Consider the following 15,108-nt stretch of genomic DNA (forward strand, 5'->3'; position numbering starts at 1 on the left):
AAGGTGATTCTATGTTCTGTCAAGTTCATGATTAATTAATTAATCATAACCGTTAAATTGACTGTTCAATTACTTGCTTACGGTTTAAAAAAAAAAGCACATTCCTTGATGACAGAGATGATACCTGCTTTGCTATTTATTAGTTCATTAGGACCTACTACCTAAATTTTGCTAGATATAAAGTTCTTGATAAATATTCATAGAGGGTTTCTGCCAGACATGGTTTGTTAATTTTACTTTCAGTGACCTTTCCTAAAACACCAAAAACACTTGAAAAGCTTTCCCTAAAACATCAAAAAGCTTGAAAAGCTCCTGACTTGTCCTGAAAGAGAAAGCATTTTGATTGGGATCAGGTCCGAAGTGAATTCTGTCTTGTGAATGTTGTTGCTTTTTCTACATGTACATGCAGAAACTTGTTAAATACATAAAAGATATTTCTTCTTTGTTAAACGTTTCTTTCTAGCATAGCAAAACAGCTTCCCTTCTAATTAAAACAAAACAAATAGTTTCTACTTAGTTTTGATTTTTCCTCCAATGTAGTTTCTTTTCAGCCTGGACTGGTCATGTTTTGGGAATATGACCTGAACTGTATATAACCCCAAAAAGAGTTTTAGCTTGCATTAAAATGCAATGCCTTGCAGCCTGTGCCTCCCTTTAGGGTAAAAAAAGCATAAAACAGTCACCCAGGTGTTTCCATATTGGAAGATACTAAGTATCATACTGAATAGATGTGAGGAGAAAAAACTGATTAATCTACTATTTCAAATGCAGCCTGGATCCTGTGCTCCTTTTCATTTGTATTTTCAGCAGAGCCATTTTTTCATCACATCATTTTTCTTCTGTTTTTCTTTGCTCCCATCCCATTGTGTGAAGTAATTTTTATTCCATTTTTCCCTTGTTGGTTTTTGCCCTTGCAACAAAGGGCACTCTTTGCAACATGTGGCCATGAAAGCTATAGCATTTTGAAGGTGGATTCAAACACAAATTATTTCATCCAGTCCTCCTAAGGATGTGACAGGACTGAGTAGGAAGGCTTTCTTCGTGTGTAGTTAATATTTGTGACATTTTAATTCAGAAAGCTCACTTCATCTTTATATTGTTATATTGAGCATCAGTCAGGTTTATGCTCACTATAGTAATAAAATACTCAGTTCTATGCTGTTTTATAGTTTTCAAAATAGTAAAACTCTGTACTTGAATAATCTGGTAATGCTTTTCTTATTTCAAGCGATGGCACAGCACTAACAGACTGGGTGATCATTGTTATTCCTGTGAGACATGGCCGAAAACAGGCTTATAAAGGGCAAGCCCCTCGCCCAGGTCCTTGGGTCAGTGTCTGAACCCTAAGATCAGTGCCTGTTCTGCACATTGGGCTACCAGTAGAAAAGGCTATTGTCTTCCACTGCCCTGAAATTCCAGTAACTACCATATGCAACCACAAAAACAACACACACACACACACACACACACACACACACACACACGTACATGCATGTGTATCTATCTACCTATCTATCTATCTATCTATCTATCTATCTATCTATCTATCTATCTATTTTTCATTTCTTGGCCATTTCATGACTGTTATCATTTATATCCACTGTAACATTATTCTGGTTTGTTTCTACACAATGTGTCTTACATGAGTTTGTAACTAGGCAACAAACTTCTTACATATAATTTCAGGTATAATAATAGTTATCTACATTTTCCACTTCATGTCACTCATAGTCCCTTTCAAATTTTTAAAAATAAAAAGTTTTATTTATATCAGCTGTCTATTTGGAGCTCACTACTAAATGATGAGAATATATATATATATATATACATACATATATTATATATGTATGTATATATATATATATGCATGCATTCACCTATGTGTATTTAGTGTTTTTGATCTATCTTTTACCTATACATCCTTACCATGTTTATAATATCATCCAGCAGCCTTGTAAGTTTGGTAGTTATCCACAGCATCACCGTCTTACAGCTGAAATAGATTCAAAATGTTCTACAGGTCAAAAGAAGGGATGGAATTAAAGTTTATTACGCATTTCAGTGTTTCGTCCACAAGCTATATGATAGCAGCTGGGGATAAATCCCCAGGATTTCTAACTGTAAATTTAAAGACAGAATGAACCCTCACTGGAGGGAGCATCACGGACCCGCTAGTCCCACCCCTTCATCTTACATATGAGGGAAATGAGACGCGGAGAGAGTTGCCACTCTACCATGGGTCACAAAATTAGCTGATGGCGAGGCAAGGCTCAGACCCGCATCTCCAAAAGCTCAACTGCGTACTACCTCCAGTCTGCCACGTTGCCTGCCCCAGCAAGATGTCTCCCATGGGCACTGCTTCTTGAAGCTGAAGTATATTAAATTCACATTTGGCTGCTAATCATTTTCTCAGCAGCTCTATGGTATTTCATTAACTGCTGCATGTAACACTGCGGCCTTTCACCTGTATTAACGTGAGCTCATTAAACTTGAGGCCAGTCATAAACAGACTGAACTAATTCAGATATTTGGCTTCATATGTGTTCAGCGTTTCTCTAATGGTTTCTACTGTGTGAAACACTGTTTTTTTTTCCCCTTCACGATTTGTGAAATGAGAAAAACAAGGAGCATGGATTTCTTGAAAAATACTCCAAATGGAGTGCACATTTTTATATCAACAGTAATATATTGAGGATCTTATGCAAGGCTCTGTGAGGAGGACACAGCACTGTGACAGGAGGCACAGCACAGACTGGGGATTGAGTTCCTGATTCTATCACGTAATGAGGAGAAGAGGAATGACTGACTGGGGAATTCTGAACCTCAGGTTTGTCCTCAAATATTTGAAGGCAAATACACTCACCAAGAAGACTTTGTGTTCTCCACACTTTGCAAAGTATCTGCAGAGGAAGTTGAAGTGGGTCCCAGATACAGGCCAGAAAACATGGAGTTCTGTTGTCCAAAGACAGAAGACACATGTCTCAGCTTTAAAAAGTGTTATTGGCCTTCCCTCTACTCTTAGGCTCTTTCTCACCCTGAACAAAGTAAATGATGCCACCCACACTGGCAAAAGGTGCCCATACATCCATTACCTCATATGCTCATCTCTCTGAAAACACTCTTAAGACATATCCATAAGTACTGTCTTACTGCATTATCTAGACATGTCTTGGCTCATGAATATCAAACATGTAACTCAACATTATGCTATAGGACTGCTGTTTACTTCCTAATTTTAAGTCTTCAATGGTAATAGCAATAATTTTATGGACTGTCTAGCTTACTGTCCTGCTGCAAACAGAATCCCTTCTCTAATGTTCTAGAGGATTCTCTCTGCTACAGTCAGGATACAATCGTCTATCTTTCCTTCTGTGACCATACCATCTGGTCACAAATCTTCAAATATTAGATGCTTTCATACTTCCTAATGAGTAAAATCCAAGCCAACTCACCAAGAATCCAGAGTCTTTCTTACATGCCCCAGATTTTCCCCACAGCGACCCCGCCATGCATTGTGTTTCTACAAATTCACCCTATATTTTCTCCATTTCACTCCTCTTTCTTGTCGTCTGCTTGTATTGTTGAGACCAGATATTGCTGCGTATTTCTTACTGGCCTGGAACCCACAGTGTAGCACATTTTGACATCAAATTCCTGCATCTATCTGCCTCTTGTATGCCAGGGGCACCACTCATGTGCCCTACCATCCATTTCATTCCTTTAGTTCCTTTCTTTTCTAGTACTGTAAGCACCTGGGGTTTTTCGGCGTGAACATTTCCTTCATCCTAAAGCCTTTCTTCCAATCTGGCTATTATCAGTTGCTCATCAAATCAATTGCCAGGCTACTTCAGCATCTCTACCTGCATTTACCCAACCTCTCCTTCGAAGCATTCTTGTAACCCATATGTCAACCAAGCTCATCCAATTTTGTCCTTTTGAGGTTGCTAAAAAATCTCCAGAAATTACATTTGCTAGGTTGCTTCTGACTGCTGCGATTGAATTTTGACTCTCTCAAACCTTACTTGCTCTTGGTTTCTATTCTCTTAGCTATATGCCGAGCCAAACATGAAACTCAATTCCCTGATTTTTTTTCCCCTAGATTTCTCATGAAGGCACATAATTGTGTAGTGGAGATCATAACCATGCACGCATCTCACAATAGAAGATCGGCTCTCATGTCCAACAAAAGCTCTTTAACCATTGACCGCCGTAGCCCTGCTCCTTCTCAGCACCCGTTTCTATCTTCTCCCCTCATTCTGCCCTCTCCCTTCTCTCTTCTCCTCTCTACCCTCCTTCTGCTTGAATATTCTTTGGCATTTCTCCACACATGGAGATTGGACTCTCTCTTTGTTTCTGTCTTTTCTAAATCAGAGGCCCATTTCCCAAACCATGACCAGAAGATGTGGGTAATTATTACAGTAAGTGATGACAGCTTCAAAGAAACCTGGTATGAGCCATCTAAATGCTATTTGAATATTAAAGTCCGAATGTTCTCAACCCAGTTTCTCTGCAGATGAGTCAGTCTTTCTTACAAACCTCTGTGAGGTTCCCAAAAAAGAATCTCCTCTTATTCTTCATTGTGGCCTCAGGACCTGCACCCATATGACAAAAAACAAACCTTGCTGTAATCAGCTGTAGCTGGTGTTCTATAATGCTAGAATTACTTCCGTGTGATGATATTGTTCCTAATGGGCAAGTCATTAGCTGGTTCAGGGGCACCTCTCCCAAACTCTTAGGTTTGTCCCTCCGGTGTTTCTTTCACTTCGAAGATTGCCTTCCTTGCTCTTGACCCTCATACCTTCACTGGCACCGTTGCCCAGCTGCCTTGAAGGTATCCTCCAAAACTCAGGTTAGCTGTCAACTCATACAAACAATTACTGGCCCTTCAGCCTGAACCAGGTACGCACTGTCACTGTTCAAATAACAGCCTGTGTCACCTGTGCCATAGCCCTTGTCACAGGGCAATGCAATGATTATTAACTGTAAGTTCTTTAAGGACAGATTGTCTTTAATATATATAAATTTCAAGTGTGTGGCACTCTTTAAAATTTATGAATTACAACTGTTATAATGGTGACATTATTTGTTCCATGTAATTTCTAATCATAAATAAAATATGCGTGCCATTTGTTTTTATCTGGAAATTGTTAAAATGTCTGACATTTCAAACACGCTGCGAGAGAGTGTACCTGTTCATGTTATTTACAATATTGAGTAACTGGTAAATGATAGAGCAACACTTTCCTCTTCTCAAGGAAGGAAGATGGAAACATGGCTAAAAGTGATCAGACAGTGTAGGAGGTGTTAGTCTTAAAACATGTGCTGAGTATTCTGTGTACCGTTAGGGGCTCTGTACACTGAGGAGGAGAATCAGGAAAGGAAATTTTTTAGATGCTGTGAAGACTTAGCTCAACCTACAGGCCAGAATGGCATGGATTGGGTGAAAAAGTATGGGGAAAGTGATAGTGTGTAAGCATCTGGAGATATAGGGCACCATACACAGCACCAGAAGCAAAAAAGTGTAGAATTAAGCTAGCCATTGTGAGTATTACAAACTTTATTCTTAACACCCATATTAACCCTGTGAGGTAGAGATTATCATTCTTGTGTCATGGATAAAGAGAAGCCATTGTAAAATAGCTCAGTGATTAACTGTAGTCAAATAGCTAGAGTGCAAAACTATCATTATTATGCAAAGTTAACTTGTAAATCAGTACCCTAAACACTTCAGGAATGTTGGCGCTCTAATCTTATCCATGAAACACAGGCCATAATTGCTTTCAGCTGACTTGGATATTATGTGTTTATATTATATAATTTATGCATATATTCATATATTTACATATGCACACACACATATGTTCTTTCTTTTTCTTTTCAAAGGTGGCATGCTTCAGTATTGCTTGCCATAATACAACAAAACACATAGTATATAGATGGTCTTTTATCTTCTTACTGTTCTCCACTGTCCAAGTCTGAAGAAATTATTGCATTGTTTCTTGTTTTATCAGTTTAAGCATTACATGTCAACTACTCATGGGAATAATGTGAATTTCTTTTGCAAGTTTTCTTTTAATGCTGTAATAAATACTATATTGAAATTGTACAGTCCATAAAATATTTTCCTTTTATTGAAAATAGATTTTTTTTTCTCATATAATATATCCTGATTATGGTTCCCTCTCCATCTATTTCTCCCAGTTTCTCCCCACATTTCTTCCCATCTGTATCCACCCTTTTCTGTCTCTAATTAGAAAACAAACAGGCTTCTAAGGGATAATAATAAAATAAAACATAAGAAGATAAAACAAAATCCAACATGTAAGAACTGAACAATTCAAGCAAAGAGAAGGAAAAGAGTCCCCCCCCCCAAAGGCCCCAGAAAGAGATATAGATGTAGGGCCCTACTTGTTCTCACACTCTCCCATAGAGACACAAAACTGAAATCTATAGGTTTTAGCATGTTTATCCTATATTACATATTATCCTAATGTCCACTTCTAAGTGAATAAATCTCATGCATGTCTTTATGTTTCTAGGATACCTCACTCAAATGATGTTTTTCTACTTCCATCCATTTTCTGAAACTTTCATAATTTCCTTGCTTTTAATAGCTGAGTAGTATTCCATCTGTAAAAGTACCACAATTTCTGTATCTGTTCTTTGGTTGAGGGATGTCTAGGTTGTTTCCACATATTGGCTATTACAAATAAAGCTGCTATGAACATAAATGAGCAAATGTCCTTTTTGTATGGTTGAGCATCTATCAGATATATATGCACAGGAGTAGTATAGCTGGGTCTTGAGGTAGCACTATTCCCAGTTTTCTGAGAAAGTGTCAAATTGATTTCCAAAGTGGTTGTACAAGTTTACATTCCCACCAGCAATGAAGGATGGTTCCCCTTTCTCCACATCCTCTCCAGCAGACCTAAAGAAGTTAAACAACAAGGAGGATCCTAGGGAAGATGCTTAATTCTGATTCAGAAGGGAAAACACGACAGACACTAGAAGTAGTGGAAGAGAGAGAACAGGGCAGGAACCTACCACAAATGTCATCTAAAAGACTCCACCCAGCCGGGGATGGAAGCAGATGCAGAGACACACAGCCAAACTTTGGATAGAGCACAGAGAGTCTTATGGAAAAGGGGGGATATAAAAGGGTACAGGAGCCACACAAGGAGACCAACAAAGCCAAAAATTAAAATAAAAGGGTCCAGGGGGTACTGCAGAGACTGGTGCATCAACCAAAGAACATGCACAGAGAGGACCTAGACCCCCTGCTCAGATGTAGCCCATACACAGCTCAGTCTCCATGTGGGTTCCCAAGTAAGAGGAAAAGAGACAGTCTCTGACATGAACTCTGGTCACCTGTTCCTTGATCACTTCTCCCTGGTGGGGCAACCAAGTCAGCCCACAGAGGAAGAGGATCTAGGCAGACCTGATAGGCTAGGGTCAGACAGCAGGAGAGGAGGACTTGCCCTATCAGTAGACTAGGGGAGAGGGATAGGGGAGGAAGAGGGAGGGACAGTGGGACCAGGAGGAGATAAGGGAGGGAGCTACAACTGGATACAAAGTGAATAACTTGTAAATCTTAATAATAATAATAAATTAAAAAACTGGAACTCACAATATATACTTATAGGGTAAAAAGAGGGAGAAAGAGAAAATAAATTTTACATATATATAAAATAAATTATATATATACATACATATATATATATATATATATATATATATATATATATATAAAAAGAAATAAAATTTTAAAAGCTCTGAAAAGACATTGAAACAAGGAACCTCCAAGGATGCTGTTGAATTTCTGTTGACCATCTACTTCTGGGCATGAGGCCTACCCTTAAGAGTACTTTGTTTCCACAGGGAGACTTTCTTGGAGGAACTAAATTATCATTTGCAAGTGGTAATTAACTGGAGATAGCTTGTGTCTACTTCTGCTCAGCTCTAAGGCACACACAGGCCCTGTTCGTGCTGCCCCTGTCACTGTGTGTTTGTATGTGTGCTAATCCTATTAATTTAGAGGGTCTTGTTTCTTTGGTGTCCTCTCTCCTCCCTGGATCTTACAATCTGTCCACCTACTCTGCGCCCTGATGGGAGGGATTTAAAGGAGACATTCCTTCCAGGGCTGAGTGTCCCAAAGTCTTTGCACATTGTCTAGTTGTGGCCTTTGTATTTATTCCCATCTGCTGCGGGAGGAAGCTTCTCTGGTGATATATGAGGCAAGGCACTCATTTGTGAGTATAGCAAAATGTCATTAGTAGTTACTGTATTGCTACATTATTTTTGTCACACAATAATTTTTTTTTTTTACCCTAGGTCTCTGGGCTATCTAGTCTCAGGTTCTTGGTTACCCAAGCAGTGTGTACGCTACGGGTTCCATCTAGTGGAGAGGGACTTAATTCAAATCAGATATTGGGTGCTTGCTCCCACAAGATTTGTGCTACCATTGCCCTAACATATCTTGCAGGTAGGGCACCATTGTAGATGAAAGGATTTGTAGCTGGGTTGGTATTTATATTTCTCCTTGGGTAGATGTGAGTTACCTTCCTATACCAAAGACGGTAGCATGTACAGTGAAGGCTCTATGTAGTCACCAGCTCAACTTCTCCATGTTCAACGAGTTACGTATATTGCCCTCGTTGGAGCCTTGCTGTCAGTTTGTGAAGAGCAAACTGTAGTCTTGGCAATGGGCTGGGTTGTTTGAGTGTTCCCATGGGACACCTTTGACCAACAATTCAATTAGCTGTAACCATTTCCAGTACTTGAATCTTTATCTGGTAACGAGATGTCCAGGTCTCGACATTATTTGGAAATTTCATTTAGATCACCTTTATGTATGTGCGTACTTTTAAAGTTTCTACTATATTATATTTCTATACTATCCTTTATATTGTCCTTAGTTTTAATTGTCTCTCTCCTTATTCCCTCCCTTGCCTCTTTCTTAGCTCCCCTTCCCCACTTGATCTTCCCATTTCACATTCCAATTCACTCATAGATACTTATTCTATTCCCCTTTCTTAGGGAGAGCTACCTGTCCCCCTAGTCCCTTACTCTATCCCTAATTTCTGTGCTTCTATAGATTCTAGCTTGGTTATTATTGATTGAATAGCTAATTTCCACAGACACATAAATACATGGCATATATTTGTCTTTCTGGGTCTGGGCTACCTCACTCAGGATGAGAATTTTTTTCCTTGTAGTACTATTTACCTGTGAACTTTATAGTTTCTCTTTTTGTGGCTGAATAATATTCCATTGTGTAAATATACCAGATTTTCTTTATCCATTCAGCTGTTGAGGGACATCTACATTGTTTCCATTTTCTGGTTATTGTGAAAAAAGAAACAATTATCATAGTTGATTAAGTGTCTCTGTGGGAGGATAAAGCATCAATTGAATATACGCCCAAGAGTGGTATAGCTGGATCTTGAAGTAGATTGATAACCATCTTGAGGAACTGTCACACTGATTTTCATGGTGGCCATAAAATTTGAGAATCCCAACCACAATGAATGAGTTTGCTGCTTGCTCCACAACCTCACCATCATGAGTTGCCAATATTGATCTTAGCCATTCTGACAGGTAAAAGTTGAAATTTTAAAATAGTTTTAATCTGCATTTCCCTGAAGACTAAGCATGTTGAACATTTCATTAAGTGTTCCTGGGCCATTTGAGTTTCTTCTTTTGAGAATTCTGTTTAGATATATAGCCCATGTTTTAATAGGGTTATTTGTTTTCTTGATATCTAGTTTTTTGAGTTTTTTATATATTTTGGATATTAGTCATCTATGAGATGTATAGTTAGTACAAGCATTTCCTTCCTTCCTTCCTTCCTTCCTTCCTTCCTTCCTTCCTTCCTTCTTTCCTTCCTTCCTTCCTTCCTTCCTTCCTTCCTTCCTTCCTTCCTTCCTTTTTGGCCCTGGGTGTAGTGACTTGGAGGAAATAACTGGTGGAGTTGAGAGCTAAGAGAAACTAATCAGTTGGGGTTGGGGGAAGGAAGGTTGAAGGGGAAGGTCTGTGTGATCTTCTGGAGATAGGGAGGGAAGAGATGCCAGAGCAGCCAGAGCAGGTGGTCTGTTGCAGAGTTGGCATGAGATTGGAGAATGAACGGGAAGAGAGGAAGGAGAAATGAAGATCTGCAGTGAGCCTTCCTGCTTCCCTGACAGAATGGGTTCCCAGGAAATGAGTTTCTCAGTGTAAACCATGGTAAAGCAGATATCAAAACCACAGTCAAATGTGAGTCAACAGTTGCTTTTATACTTGAGAAGGAAGTACCTGAACTCATACAGCACAGAGCTGGCAGGACACTCACCAGCACATTGCATCACATCACTCTAGGCACACAGCAGTTAAAAGCAGGCTCGGAACATTTTATAGATGTCTTCATTTCAACATCAGTGTTGCCATTTTACATATACTAGAAGGCTCAGAGAGTTTATGATTCTAACCATCATGCTACAGTGCTCTTATTTTATTTTATTTTATTTTATTTTTTGGATGTTCAAAAAGCATTCTAATTGCCTTATGTGTTTTAAAGACCAGTTCTATGGAAATACATTGTCTTATATTTCTCCAATTCTTGGTCACTTGAGGACATTTAAACTGTATTCCTAGGAGTAGAGTGCACCCTGTAAGTAAATAGGGTAAATGTGATAAGTTAAGAGTATTTCATTTAAAATTTAGGTTGACATGAACCCTTAATGAACAGTGAGAAATATTTACACAATTAAGGACTATCATCACTGTGTACATTCCACATGGAAACTATTTTACCCTTAATCAAGTCAGTTTATTGGCAAGTATAGACACTCTATTCCGTATTTGGGAGAGGAGGAGTGCACCCAGAGATAGCTAGAGTAGTCATCTTATACATAATCATGTCTTTTGATGAATAATGGTCCACAGTAGATAGTTGTAAAATTCATATTTTTATATCTGTGTTATCCTTCAGCCTATCAAGGCATAGATATACACACGTGCACAAACAAAAGAGATGAATGGGCATATCAGTTGTTTGCAGTTCATACTAATTCATATGTGTATCACTCAGTATAGCTATGAAATTCTTTTATCTTTTTGTGTTATTACTGTAGATATCACAGTAATTACTCTTCTTACAGTTATTGTTTCCAATCAGATAAGAGAGTATAATTTAAAAAAAAAATAGAATTGATGCACTACAGTTCTATAGAGTATGCTATTAGCCAACTCTGTGCCATTCTCATAAAAGTTATGCAATTTAAACTGGATGATGGCAGTGCCTGCTTCTATTAGGAACAAGAACCCTTTTCCACTCTGTAATATGCTCAATTACCTTTAGATTGATCCGTGAATAAATTATAATCCAAATAGACTACTTTTCCTCCAAGCTTTGCTGGCTTAAGGAATCATTGTTGATTCACGGTGTTGTCACCTTTCTATCGGCAACGTAATGCTTTTTATATCTGGATAGAGACAATTTTAGTGTGAGATACTGTTATCTTTAAATGAGTAGGATTTAGATTTTCTGGTGAGAGCAGATTCATCAATGATGAATCCCTGGAGAAACTACTGAAATAAAAATCATGCCCTTTCTGAGTTGTGTTCTGTTTGTCAGTTGCAAGGCAGCTTTGGATGGTCCTCAAGAACTTTTTGCCTTTGTTTGGGGAACCTAGCATGATGCTCAAAACCTCTTCCTTTGAATTTCAGCAGGCTCAAAATTTCATGTAAAAAAATAATGAATGAGGAAGAAAGGTTCCTGCTACTGCTCTACCAGGCCTGGCTGCTTCTTCTCCTACAATGGAAAATCAATTAGCTGCAATTTCAGGCAGAGATTTGAACCAAATGCTTTATTAATCACCACTGATTGAACACCTATACCCTGACCAGCTTCCTGTTCATCTTTACTATTTTTTAGTCTTGTCTGGTTTTGCTTTTTTTTTTTTTTCTGTCTGTTTAGCTGTTTTGTCACAATTGGGTTGTAAGCATAAGCCTGAATGTAGACTGATTACAGGTGAAACAGAAAACAAACAAACAAACAAACTTTTACATTAGCAGAAAAGCACAAGGACCTGAGTTCAAATGTCAGCAGCCATGTTTAAAGGCTGCGTATAGTGGTGGTTACCTGCAACCCCGCAATGGAGAGATAGACACAGGCAGATCCCCAGGGCTCTCGGGCCAACCAGCTGAGCGTAATGGGTGAGCCCCAGACCCCAAGGAGAGGCACTACCTCAAGCAAGGTGAATAGCGTCCAAGCCATGTCATTAGAGATTTACCTGGAGCACAAGGCAAGTACGCATCTACACTCACATATAAACATACACCTGCGCACATGCATGTGTGTGCACACACACACACACACACGCACAAACACACAACTTTCAGAACTTCTAAACCCTAGAGCCACTTTAATACATTTAATGCGTGTGTATGTGCACAAGGGAAAGAGTGTGTGTGTATATGTGTGTGTACATGTATATGACTAGATACAGGTGTATTTTTAGGTGTTTGTGCGTGTGTATATATGTCAAAGCCTGAGGGGTTAACATTAAGTGTATTCCACCTCACTGAGACAGAATCTTTCAGTTGAACCCAGAACCCGTTGAGTCAGGCAATCTAACTACCGTCTTGTTCCTGGGATCCTCTCTCTCTGCTTCTTACACGCTGGGATTACAGGTAGTCGACTATGCCTACCAGAATGTACATGACTACTGGGATCCAAATCCAATAGTTTACCCACTGAACATTCCCCTACCTACCCCTACACTTATTTTTTTCAGAATTTAATTTTTCATACTAATGACTTAGGCAGTAATTCCTGTGGCAGCCTTGAAGTTTTGAAAGGATCCCTTAGTCTCTGTTCTCTCCACATGACAATAAGAGGCTAGAAATGGGTCCATCTGAGTTTGCAACTGTGTGGTTGGGTGCTGAAGAATATTCATTGGTATTTTGTACATGCGTTTTCAACTTAACCAATGAACAAATAATATCCTATGGAATCTTTATGTTAAGTTGAGAGCTTCTCCTTATTACTGATTATACAGATGAACAAATTGGGTTTTTTGGCACTGCTAGCCACAGGGGAAAAGTGAATGCCTCAATTTTATAAGGGGTGAATGTGATCAACTAGTACAAAAAAAAACCTAAGGATATCAGCCCATTAGATGCTTACACTAGATGTCTGCTACTCAGTATGAAGGGATTTTAAATATTTAGAATCTTCATTATTATTGTTGTGAATGCAGTAGTTTAAGGGTGCAGATTAACTACATCACTTTGTCCATCTGAATGAAGAATAATCTTTTCAAATTCTGCACGTGCATGTGTGTGTGTGTATGTATAGCATACCTGGGGAGGGGTGCTTTTGGATACCAGAATATGTAGTTTTATCCCATGAAACTGGAGTCACAGGTGACTGTAAGGAACAGTGTGGGTGCTGTGAACTGAACTTTGGTCTCCAGAAATGGCAATCTTAATCACTGAATTATCTCTTCTCCCCGTGGGTAAGAAACCATCCAGGTAAAGGATATTATCCTCCAGTCTCTATTTAAAGAAGATGAGCTGAGAAGTCACAAGAACATTTGTTTTTGGAACAGCCTTTACAAAACTCAAGTGGAATTAGATGGTGTTGAGAGAAACAGGATCGATTACAGCAACCAGGATCATGGATGACTTCTTTGGATTAGTTGACATGAGAGCCTGCAGAACCAGAGGCTGTGTGCTTAAACACTGAACTGTTCTTGATCATCTGAGCAGTATAAGACTCAGATTTAAGGACCCTAGACGAGCAAGACAAACATATAAAGAATGATCTTCTCACTTGTGTCCTGATCTCATGTCATGTGATATGTGTTCTGCACCTTAGGAGACTCTATCTAGACACAAGGGTATAGTCTCTGTAGTTTAATTCCAATTCTTCATTTGCCACAGGCATCCAAAAATATTATTTGAACATTAAATGGGATGAAAAAATAAAATTCATGTAAGATTTATTTTTATATTAAAGTGGATTTTCTATGGGATAAGTTTTGAGGAGTCCCTTTGGACTCTGACTTTTTAAGCTTTTAATAAGCAAGCATCACTTATCTTACAGTAAAATATAGAGAAAATACTCTACCCTCCATCATTTCATGTTACTGTAAGCATTAAATGTTGTAATTCGGAAAAGTGCTAAGATATAGTGATGACGTATATAATTCTAATTCAATTGGGAATAAATTAATTTGGCGTTGACTTCCCTTTTCCGTTTACTTGACTTTTTAACATAATTATAGTGAATTGATAATCAAAGTAACATGCCTACGTATATTTCCACATAAATATGTTTTCGCTAATATAAATATACAGTTGAAGTCTATAGTCTGATCTACTTGATTGGCTTGCTTGTGCTCTGCTACCTACCCTCTCACAATCTCCAAAGATCCCATTTCCCTGGGGCCCTGTGCAAGCTGGCAAGTGAAGGCTGGTACTCTGAAACAAGTGTGATTTTTTTTTCCACTGAAGTACCTGCTAGGTCAGAGATCACGATGACCTTGTAGTGCTGTAGTTTTCTGAATCCCCATCAGCTAGAAAAAGAGAGAGAGAGAGAGCTTTATTCTGCAGGACTAGAGTATTTGTTTGCAGAGGTATAAAGACATGGCAATTCCAGCTTACAAGCGGCTGTGAAACATTTGGAATTCAATGGTGTCTGTCATCAGTGGGATGTGTCAGTAAAAGTGAAGATCAAAGGTTCCAGAAAAGGGGAAGGACACAGTGGAGAGTAGATAATTGTGGGATAATGAATGGTACGAGGGCATTTTTGTGTTAACTTGAAACCACTTAGCATTTTTCCATGGCACCTAGGTATCTTCCTAAATGAACTTTGTAAAGTACAATTGAATAACCTTGAGATTTAAAGCCTCATCGTGCTTCTGAATACTGATGGAGTTTGTTTAAGCACCGTGATATACCCTCTGCCTTTCGCTTCTATTTTTTGCCTCCTTCACGCAAAATAAAGTTTATTTTCTGTGCAGAGGAATCAATATTTTTGCCATTTTGTTTTTCAACTATTCCAGTAAGTTGCAATCAGCATTAGTTACAATCTTTAAAGAGATGCAGTAAGAATTTGAACACAAT

At 38.6% G+C, this 15,108-nt stretch overlaps 1 protein-coding gene across 1 annotated transcript in view; it reads left to right on the top strand.

Annotated features, from left to right (window-relative positions):
- Dpyd (dihydropyrimidine dehydrogenase) overlaps window positions 1-15,108 on the top strand; it is an 844,213-nt gene that overhangs the window by 803,170 nt on the left and 25,935 nt on the right.

This window comes from Psammomys obesus, unplaced genomic scaffold (genome assembly GCF_907164565.1).
Source record: "Psammomys obesus unplaced genomic scaffold, mPsaObe1.curated_primary_1811, whole genome shotgun sequence".
Taxonomy (NCBI): Eukaryota; Metazoa; Chordata; class Mammalia; order Rodentia; family Muridae; genus Psammomys; species Psammomys obesus.